The sequence below is a fragment of the Uranotaenia lowii genome, chromosome 2 (genome assembly GCF_029784155.1).
Source record: "Uranotaenia lowii strain MFRU-FL chromosome 2, ASM2978415v1, whole genome shotgun sequence".
NCBI lineage: Eukaryota > Metazoa > Arthropoda > Insecta > Diptera > Culicidae > Uranotaenia > Uranotaenia lowii.
The window spans coordinates 374056946-374068492 of record NC_073692.1 but is presented as its reverse complement, the minus strand read 5'-3'; positions in this window follow the sequence as shown (position 1 = coordinate 374068492).

The following is an 11547-nucleotide window of genomic DNA, read 5'->3' as shown; positions in this document are numbered from 1 at the left end:
GTACATTTCGAACTTATATAAATATGATGTTCACAACATTTATTGCGATTTTGCACTAGATCTTAAGTCTCTACGACCTTGTCTTCCAAAGTAATCGCAATTTCAAGTTTTATTTTTGCTTAATTTCACGAATTTCTAGGGTAAAATAGGGCAAGTGGATCCAAAAACTAAATACCACATCTTGAATTAAAATTCAAGTACTACAAACTTAATCAGAAACTACTTGTCTCCACGCGCCCGTTTTTGAGAACGGTCGACATAAATTTGTTGAATTCTTAGATTTTAATGAGAAAATAGAGTTTTATTGTCATCGTTGAAATAAAAACATGCTTAAAATGCACATAACTTTATCAGTTTTCAACTGAAATCATCAAATAGCACATCAAAACGCATTGAAATTTTATCACCTTTTCAAATTTAATATTAAAAAAAAAAATAACAAAAAGCATTTCCAGTTAAAACCGTAAAAACGCTTTAAAAATTGTTTAAAGGTACAAACGGTATCATCAAAAGTTCTCTAAAAAATACCATTCAATAGCTCGTTTGTTGTTGCAACTTTCATTTGAAGACATCAAAACAGATAGTTCAATCCTTGAGAAGATATGACAGAATTATTAACAATCAATCTCTATTTTCTCATTAAAATCTCAGAATTCAACAAATTTATGCCGACCGTACTCAAAAACGGGCGCGTGGAGAAAAGTAGTTTTAGCTAAGTTTGTAGTAATTGAATTATACTTTAAGATGTGGTATTTAATTTTTGGATCCACTTGCCCCATTTTACCCTAGAAATTCGTGAAATTAAGCAAAAATAAAACTTGAAATTGCGATAACTTCGGAAGACAAGGTCGTAGAGACTTAAGATCTAGTGCAAAATGTGCGTATTGAGTATCGCAATAAATGTTGTGAACATCATATTTATGTAAGTTCGAAATGTACAATAGTTAAGTACAAAAAACAAATTTTAAGTATGTTTTAAACTAAAAGCTTTATAACTCTGCACTGAATAGAGATAAAGCTTTTGTTATTTCAACAAAGTTTCATATTTTGATGATATCTACAACTTTGTAGAACAAATCTGGTCTCTATCTCTTCAAACAAAAAAGTTAGTGTTTTTATTTTTATCGTAGTAGGCTGTGACTAATTTTTGATACTTTCACGTTATGGGAAACAATCTTACTAGTAAATGTTCTGAAGACATCTAATAGCTAAAATGAAAGACAAAAGCACCAGGAATAAAGTTCCATTTCAGACCCTTTTGGACCACTGTGCGCTGGTTTATGATTCTAATTTAATGATTAATGGCATTTCGGTGAAGTATACATTCTAACAGGAAGAATTTCAAATGAAAGTAATGAAAATTATAGACGGATAGATTAGATTAGGAAGCATGAAAGGTGTTGAAAATGAGCCAAGAGCGTGATTTGAGAAAACTTCTTGCCGCACAAGACCATTTGTCCCACATCGTATTATTGTCTAGAAGAAGCAAAGTCAGCCTATCGACTGTGGCAGCCTATCGACACAGTGGCAAACTTTTTCTTAATAAACAAACAAAATCGTCACCCGAAATGATGCAAATATATGGTTGCTACACTCACCCCGAACACTGATAACTTCCTAAGGTTGCAATCGCTTGCTTGAAATTCAAAACTCGGGCAAAACTGGTGATTTTTTGAATGCATAAACATTGACAGCAGTTAGGGCAAAACTCGTTAGCCTCTGTTCATAAACGAAAACGCTATTACTTACATGATGTTTCTTCGTCGATAGCTCGATGCGTAATGCCGAAAGTTTTTTTTTTCTATTGTGTATAGGTAGGGAGGAATACTAGCTATGGAGGGAACTTTCGCACTTGAGATACCCAGAAATGTTGTTACCTGAGAAAACAAATAAATTTCTAGTACTAAGGATGGTGGATATGGGAACGGACATAACAGCATCCACTGGATGTAACACACCGAAAAGCTAAACCCATCGAATAGGGAAATCTTTAGATTATTAAACTTACTCACAATAGTGGCTCCAGAGAGTGCTTTGCAATAACAATTACCGTTACAGAGTATGTCATGACACGTGACACATGATGGTTTATCTTAAATTTTCCAATGCGTAAAGTAGAAACAAACGATCTCCACTGTTGATGATCCAGCATATCAGAATTTCGTCAACAAAATATATCTCTCTGGAGCCACGAACTTTTTGAACTATCTAGTCTTCTCAGCAAAGATCCCATTCAGCTTCTCGGCAGATCCCATTCACGTTTTATCTTAACTGGTGTCCAAGCCAACTCCAACCTCGCTACAAGCCTCAATTTAACATGGTTACTGCCATATAATATCGTTGATGAGCTCTGTGTTGGAATTTCAAAGAAGTACCTACTTAGTACCTACTTACACCAAGGTCTTTTTTTTACACTGATATATGTACCGCGTAAAAAAAACCGTGTAAAAAACCGTGTTAATTCCCGAAAACCGTGTAAAAAAACCGTGCTAATTGCGGAAAACCGTGTAAAAAAAGACGTTTAAATTTATGCAGCTTTGAAACTTGAAACAATAAGACATGTAACTAGACACTTTAGACCTTAGACCTGACACCTGAGACCTGAGACTTGGGACCTGAAACTTGAGACTTTAGACTTAAGACATAAGACCTGAGATCTGAGACTTGCGAACTGGTACCTTAGACTTGAGACCTGACAATTGAGACATGAGACCTGAGACTTTCGACATGACACCTGAGACCTGAGACCTGAGACCAGAGATCTGAGACCTAAAACCTGAGACCTGAGGCCTGAGACCTGAGACCTGAGACCTGAGAACTGAGACCTGAGACCTGAGACATGAGGCATGAGACATGAGACATGAGACATGAGAAATGAGACAGGAGACATGAGACCTGAGACGTGAGACATGAGACATTAAACCTGAGACTTGAGGCATGAGATATGAGACATGAGACATGAGACTTTAGACCTGAGACATGAGACATGTCTCAGGTCTAATGTCTAAGCTCTTATGTCTCAAGTCTCAGGTCTCAGGTCTCAGGTCTCAGGTCTCATGTCTCAGGTCTCAAGTCTCGTGTCTCAGGTCTAAAGTCTCATGTCTCGTGTCTCGTGTCTCGTGTCTGAGGTCTCAGGTCTCATATTTCAGGTCTCATGTCTCAGGTCTGATGTCTCAAGCTTCAGGTAACAAGTCTCATGTCTCAGGTCTCAGGGGTCTCATGTTTCACGTTCTTAGTCTCAGACCTAAGATTTTCCCAACTTCAAAAAGATTCTAAGTGTTTTCCTTTGAAAAGAACTTAGAATATTTTCTCTCAAAAAGTCAAAAACCATGTTAATTCGCGAAAACCGTGTAAAAAAAACCGTGTTAATTTCCGAAAACCGTGTAAAAAAATCCGTGTAAAAAAAACCGTGTAAAAAAAACCGCGAAAAAAAACCTAGGTGTATTTACAGTTTTTGCGTCGACACTGTATAGAGGCATCTGTTCTAACCACTTAATGTTTCGTACAATCGTAAAAGCAAATAAAACCTAATTTATCAGAGTTTTGACGCCTCTGATGGTATCTTAATGTGGTGTTATTTGACACACACTGCTGAACGGTGATCAAATTCCTGTAGGAAAAAAAGAGAAAAAAGTATTTTAATTGTACTTTAGATTTGTTTAAGACATTTTTGACTTTCCAATTCGATTTAAGAAAGTGCTTCATAACTGCATTATAGCCTGCTTGAGAATAATGAAAAATTAAGTAACATTAGAGGTTCTCTAAAACTGTTTAATACCTTTTAAAAACTAGAATTATGTTTTATAACCTCCTGTTAAATTGTACCTAGGATCTAAGCTTAGACTCAGGCGAGTAACCTTTTAAATTTAAAATAATTTCAAATTGCCAGACTCTTAAATAACCGGAATACTGATTATTATTATTATTTATATTTATTAAAGACCCTTTAACAATTGTCATTCGGGCCAAGAAAGTATTTACATTTCCTTTTTGTACAATTATCTAAATAATCTAGTTTCTTTAAGAAATTCTATCAAACAATTCTCTCTCTCCTCTTGATTGGACAGTACCTCGCTGATGTCACCGACGATCCTGAATTTTTCTCGACTGTCATTATATTTCCGTTTATTTCAGTCTAGAAGTGTGTGTTGGACAGAAGCAACCACGCCACAAACTTCACAATTAGATTTGCTCCGCTGCCTGCTGAAAAGTCCTGAGTGTGTTAACCTAGTGTGGCCGATTCTGAGACGACAGAGTGCTCGCATTTCTTCCCTAGAAGATCGATCTTTCCAAGCAGTTGTGGTATTCTTAATTTTCCTTACGAATTTTTCTCTTTCTAAATCCCATTCTTTTCCCCAGGCCAGTCTTATACTGGACTTTATATTACGAACTACGTCTTGAGCTGGAATTAGGAGCCATTATTCCAGCATGTCCTGGAATCCAGCAAAACCGGAATACTGATGCTATATAGAAATAATATGATCAAGTTTTGATCGATCTAAAAAAAATTAACCTTTAAGTTTAAGATTATCAACCATTGAAAGAAGAATCCTAATTGGATGAACCAGATGGTTAAAAACTGAAAAAATCTAAGAAAAGAAAAAGTTCTCCATTATCGTGGCTCCAGAGAGTAAAAAGTGCTCAACGGACGCTTGGCGATGTTCCGGAGCACTTCCGACGCCTGCTTCCGGATGAATCTGTTCCGGCTTGGCCAATCAACTCACAAAGATTGAATAAAGCTCCCAAAGAACCAGCCCAGATGGGGCCGTCGGTTTAGCCAAATGTGTCGCTACGAACGTTTGGTGAATTTACGTCCAGGAGGCAACCTGCCATCGACTGTGCCCTTTTTGTATTGTGATTTGGGTTGTGATGTTTTTTTTTTTGTTGTCTTCTTCAGTTTATTTCGTTCACCGATTTTTACACGCTCAAAATAAAACAACCACAATAACTTAATTATATCGCTACAGCTTTAAAAATTAAACAAGATTAAAAAATCTTTGAAATTTTGTTAAAACTTCCGCAACAATATCAATATCTTTGTAACATTCTACAATTTTTGTAATCGCAGTCCCCCTCTACAGTCAGCCCAGAGTGGCCTACACAGCAAAAAATTTCTAATAGTATACGGAATCTAAAACACGAGTGATCTATTTTTTTGCAAGTGTAATTAAAAAAAGGTGTAATTTTCAACTCCTTTTGATGTAATTTTAGTCTTTTTTCAAAAAGTGAATAGAAATAAGCTGTTTTGGTTTAATTTTACATTCCGGAATGCAAAGTTTAAACGCTCGATGAAATTTATTTCACAAATAGTGTAAATTTATATTTGTTGAATGAGATATTACAAGTTAGATCTAAAATTACATCAATAACTATGTGAAACATAACAGATGCAATGTTTTTTCGCGGCAGAAGTGTTTATTACTTTGACTCGAGATGGTGGTTCTTGCACGCTAGCCAAAAACTGTTGCTCGGAAGTCTCGGTTGTTATGCGCCCAGGCAAACTTCGGACGGATAGGTGTATTATAAAGTGGTAGGTATATGAAATGGAATAAAAATATTTTGGTATGAAATTACTAAAATTCTTTTTTATTTATAGAATCGGCCAATTATTGAGAATCGACCAGGGGAATGATGTGAAGTTTCCTGCAGTTATCATAGTAGCCAGGTACAATCCGAGCATGCTGAAAACATTGACCCGTAAAAATACTAATAATAAAGGAATCATCATATACAACATCTCCAGCCTAGCCCTGTTCGTGGTAGTACACAGCAAGAAAAATTCGTGTAATTTTAGATTGAAAACGATGCACGAAAACGGAACATCGTTTTCAATCTAAATTTACATCATCATTACATTGAGCCGTGTAAATTTAGACCATAAACGATGCACGAAAAGAGAACAGCTTACTGTCGTGTAAAAATACACAGCGATGTAAAATTTTAGATATTCCTCGGGATATTTGCAATTTTTATGAAATATTGAAATATTATGAGTCTTGAGAAGAAAACTACACTACAGTTTGCTATTATTAAACATTTATTCAAAAAAACCTAAATAGTAAAGAAAAACCAAAGAACACCCACCATCACGAGCACCGCCAGGCTGGGGCACGGTAGAATACGAATATATATATTCAATAATATATTCATATGCTGCTGATATTTTAACCGCTCACTGGGGAAACCAAACGAAATTTCGTTCCGGACAGTCATTAATACAGGTCACTGCCGGGTCAGGAGGGATTTTTGCTCACATATGCCTCGGATTGTTCACGCAAATTCCTCTCCTGGCAATATTCCGGATCCCTGCCAGTGCAACATCTGCCGTCGCTGTAATCGAGAAACAAATAATTAATTTTTATAACATCATTCGTTTGTATTTTACTTTAGAAATTTACCACTTTAGCTATGTATAGAGATGATTAAGCTGCGTATTGAAACGAAGACGTTCTGTTTCCGAAGAATGACTCGACTGGCAAATGGTATACAAAAAAACAACAAACAAACAATTTCATTCAATTTTAAATCAACAGATATAATTTTACACTGCTTGCGATATAAATTTCATTGGTCGCTTTATTTTTACATCACGGAATGTAAAAATATAGCAAAACAATTTATTCCTATTCGCTTTTTGAGAACAGACTAAAATTACATCAAAAAGAGTGGAAAATTACATCTTTTTTTGATTATACTTGAGAAAAAATAGATCACGCGTGTTTTAGATTCCGTATACTTTTAGAAATTTTTTGCTGTGTAGATAACCGTTTTTTTGTTAGGTGTTATTGTGTAAATATATACCACACGAAAATTAAATCCCATGATTTTTTTCAATAATCAGAGTCGAAACATCGAAATCCATATTTTTTTAGTAATATTTTTTAATATTAACGATGAAAAGACTTAATTTACATCCCTGTGTATTTTTACACGACAGCTTTCTTCGTTGGATTTCGTGCATCGACTTCGATCTAAATTTACACGCTCCCAAAATTACATCATTGGAAAAATACACCGTGATAGAATTTTAGGTCAAAATCGATGTTCCGTTTTCGTGCATCGTTTTCAATCTAAAATTACACGAATTTTTCTTGCTGTGTAGGTGTATACACACCTACACGAACAAAAGAATAACCGCTAACAAGAGCCATCTGAAATGTGTGCATGATCTAGCGATGTGTCATACATTCTTCACCACTTTTGGTCGTTCTAGAAGTTGTTCTTTTATAATGATTCAGTATTTATCTAAAGAGCAAAGTTCCGGAGAGTTCGAGAGGTTTAGATCTGTCGGCACAAAATCGATATCATTTGCTTGAAGCTAGTTCTTCGTGTATTACAGTGGTCGGCAACCGTTTGAATCGGAAGAGCCAATAACTTCAAATTTTCAAAATTTCAGAGTTTGAAAGAGCCACGGTCATCATTTATTGTTTATTTTGTTAAAAAAAAACAAAATGATGAATGAACATTACTTTTACGAAAATAAATTTAAATCCAGTGGAGTTTTTTTTTCTAACATTTGGATATTTCTTAGAAATCTGTTTCTTATTACCAATAAGTACAAGAACTCTTTTCTGGATCGTCTTAGAAGAGTTGATTTTAATTTTTTATAAAATTTAATGCGTGGCAAATATCGTGAAGAATACTTTGCATGACGTTAAAGTGAAAGATTTGAACATATTTACATAAGCAGAATATTTTTTGTCTTATTTATAATTTTATAATATTTATAATTTCTTCAACGAAGAAAAGCTTATAAAATAACAAAGTAAAGAGAAATAATTTTTCTCAAAGTTATCAAGCTTATTGACATTTCCCCTGATTTAGCATATCCTTTCAACAATGCTGAAGGTTGAGGCGAAATTCAACTTATATTTATGTAGCCGAAAATTTTTATTTTTAAAAAATATGTTCCTGACAACTGACAAATTTCAGAATTTTATGTATCTGTAAAATTCGAAATATCATTTTATGTAACATTTGATTCTTCAGTATTGTGCGTCCAATGTAATGCAAAAAGAAAATTCAATCTATTGTAGATTATTCAGCACAATGCTGGCTAAAGCTTAGATTACTAGAAAAAAATCTGTGGCTTGACCAATCTAAATCTATAATATTATTGAATTCATTCATTGATTTGATTCATTGAAAATTCGTATAATAAAGAAACAGTACTTTTTATCTGGCAAAATCAGCTCAAAGATACTTTTAAAGTTTCGAAACAAAAAAAAATATAAATAAATCAACGGTAATTAACCCTTAATCAAAAATAAAAAAAAGGCCATTTCTGAAAACTAGTTCCAAATTTGTGTGCTGTTGGTAAAAATTGGCTACAGGCTTGATATTTTAATTGTGTTCAAAGACACAATTAACACACGACTTATTACAGGGCACGACACTTAACCACACTTAACGTTCTTACAAACGAAAAAAGGATTCAATATTACCTTTTTTTTGTCGAACGGTTTCGGGCTCGATGTTGCGTATCTAGAGAACGATGTCCGACTGATCACACGAAGAAATTACTAGCAGGATCGTATTTCGAGTGTCGTAGTATTCGTCGAAAGATGGTTCCTTTATGAGATTTTCCTTTTGGTGAAGGTGAAAAGCAGCGACAAAATTGGTGGGTCATCTTCATTCATTAGCGGTTTCTCGGAAGTACTAATGAACATCGACTCCCATGCAGAGGTGCAAAGAGATCCCTACATGTAGCATGCAGCGCACGACTTTTAGCCGATTCTAACAGACCGACGTCAGCCACGAAAGAATCGTCTTGCAAAGTTGCAGACTGATTCTTTCTCCCTTATGTGCAGAACGTCGAACGTGTCTGCAAGTAAAAGCCAACCGCGCGGTAAAATCCTTTGACTGCACGTTCCGAAAATTACAAACGATTCTCCGAAGTTAGGAACAGTTGCAAACTTGCAAGCCCGAAGATAAAATCCCTTGAGCCGAACAGAAAGAATCATTTCCGAAGATAGCTACAGTCTGCAAGTTGCTTGCATGCAGCGCGATGATGCGATGTACGTTTGCAAACTTGCAAGTTACAGGCAGAACCGTAGACCCGTTCTTGTGCGGTTCGATTTGATCCATCCCAACCCAACCTAAAACCGAACCGAATCCATGGCATGGTGTAAGAAAATGATAGGCCGAGGTGCCGTCGACTATCCATTCAGTTGCCGTTCAGCCAGCGAAGCGGCATGCCGTACGACAAGAGCAAGGATATGTTGAAGTTGTTGTTGTTGGTGCCTTCGTGTTCGTTTCGTTTTCTTCTAAGACGGATTCGAAAGGAAGTGGTGCCCAAATTTTATTTGAATTTTCAATTATCATACCAGGGTGATTGATATAAATCATCAAAGCAAATACAAGCAAATTTGTTTTGATTATAACTTTGTCATTTTACAAGTTATTTATAAACACAAAGTTGTTAATTAAAACTGATCCAAACACTGTTGGAAAATCATCTATATTGTTTTATAACAGAGCTGCCTTAAAATTCTTTAAAGTTTCGTTCCGAAAAATTCAATCGATTCTCCAAAGGCAGGATCACTTGATTAGTAGGATCACAGATTAAATTGTGTGAATTTCAATTTTAGAATTCAGTTTCATTTGCTTAGACATGTATAAGAATCACGTCATCTTTACCAAGTTATCTACAGTTTTTACAGAAAGTTTTTACAGATCGGTACAAAACTCAATAGAAATTCAGTGCTTGCTCGTCGTCATTCCAACCTTGAACTCAAAAACTTCACACACTGTTTGATTCGAATCTTCTGATAAAGTTTTATAACTTGGTTTTAATTAATTTCGCGTCCTGAACTCGAATTTTTGGTCAGATTTTGTCTATCGCATCCAGTATTACTGATAAGGCTTTTAAAAATCAGTGCTATGATAAATCAATAACTGTCTATATATTATTTTTTACTTCTTTGCTGAAGACTGTAAAGCGTTTTAAGTTATACTTTGAAAAATATCTATAATTCATTTTGGTATAAAATTTCATCAGAATTTCGTCTCAACAGAAGGAAGAAAAAATTTCTTTTACTTCAAAGCCAAAATTACTTGCAGTCTTCGTAGAAACTTAAATTTTAAAAATCTTACTCAACGGTTGCTATTTATCTCAGATATTACGAAACTGCTTATAAAAAGCTGGACGTTTCACGGTTAAACATATCACGCTTTCGCCCATCAATCAGTCAATTGCATAATCTTCAAAATAAGAAGTATGGAAACTGAATAAATTATTGATTTATGTTTCAAAGTCAGCAACTTATGTACTTTTTATCAAAATAAATTGACTAAAGGATTAACATGAATGAACATTTTCATACAAATCGGAATTTTTTATTCAAGTTTTTTAAACTGTTTGCGTATCTTTCGTAACGAACTTTTGAAATCTGCCACTTTTAAGTTTAACTTCGCGAGAACTACTATGAAGAATTTTTGCAAAAGGCTTTGATAAGTATCTCAAATATCAAAATTTAAATAAAACAAGTCCAAAAAAGTAGATTTTCAAACAACTGCTGAATCACATATTTGAAAAACGCTGAATCACATTAAAAAAACGCTTTGATACGAAATATGAATTAATGGCATGAAATCAAATAACATCGCGTTTAAAGGTTGAAGTGACAGTGAGCACTTAGCTTATTTAATAGAACTATGAACGGTAATGTGTATCAACTCCATTTCATTTTACAACGGTGACCAAAAATGGCACTCAGCTCGATCATTTTATGTTAACCTGATTTTCTTTGATTTTTCTTTTCAAGCTCCTTGAATTTGTGAATGTTGGCAACCCTGCTCTCAATACTGAATCTTTAATATGTGATTCTATTTTATCAAGTGATCCTATCCATGGAGAATGGATTGAATTTTTCGGGCCGCAGCTGTGTTATAAAACAATAAAGATGATTTTCCAACATTTTTAAGATAAGCTTTTATTAACACTTTTGTATTCATAAATAACTTGTAAGATGACAAAGTTATAATCAAAACAAACTAGTTTTTATTTGCTTTGATGATTTATCTTAAACACCCTAGAATGATCATTGAAAACTCAAATAAAATTTGGGCACCACTTCCTTTCGAATCCGTCTTAGAAGGAAACGAAACGAGCACGAAGGCACCAACAACAACAACAACTCCAACATGTCCTTACTTCTGTAGTACGGCGGCGCGCCGAGTGTTTTGCAGACAGCCATGTACATACGCTACACACGCACGCTTCGATGGCTGAACGGCAACTGAATTGATGGTCGGTGGCTGTGGCTCTTCGGCCTATCACTTTCTTTCTCCATGAACTCGGTTCGGTCGGTCCTAGGTTAGTGGAACGAATCCAACCGCACAAGAACGAGTCCACCGTCCTGTAACTTGTAAGTTGCAACTTGCAAATTTGCAAACGTACATCGCATCATCGCGCTGCATGCAAGCAACTTGCAGACTGTAGCTATCTTCGGAAATGATTCTTTCTGTTCGGCTCAAGGGATTTTATCTTCGGGCTTGCAAGTTTGAAATTTTCGTAACGTGCAGTCATCGCGACTTTTACTTGCA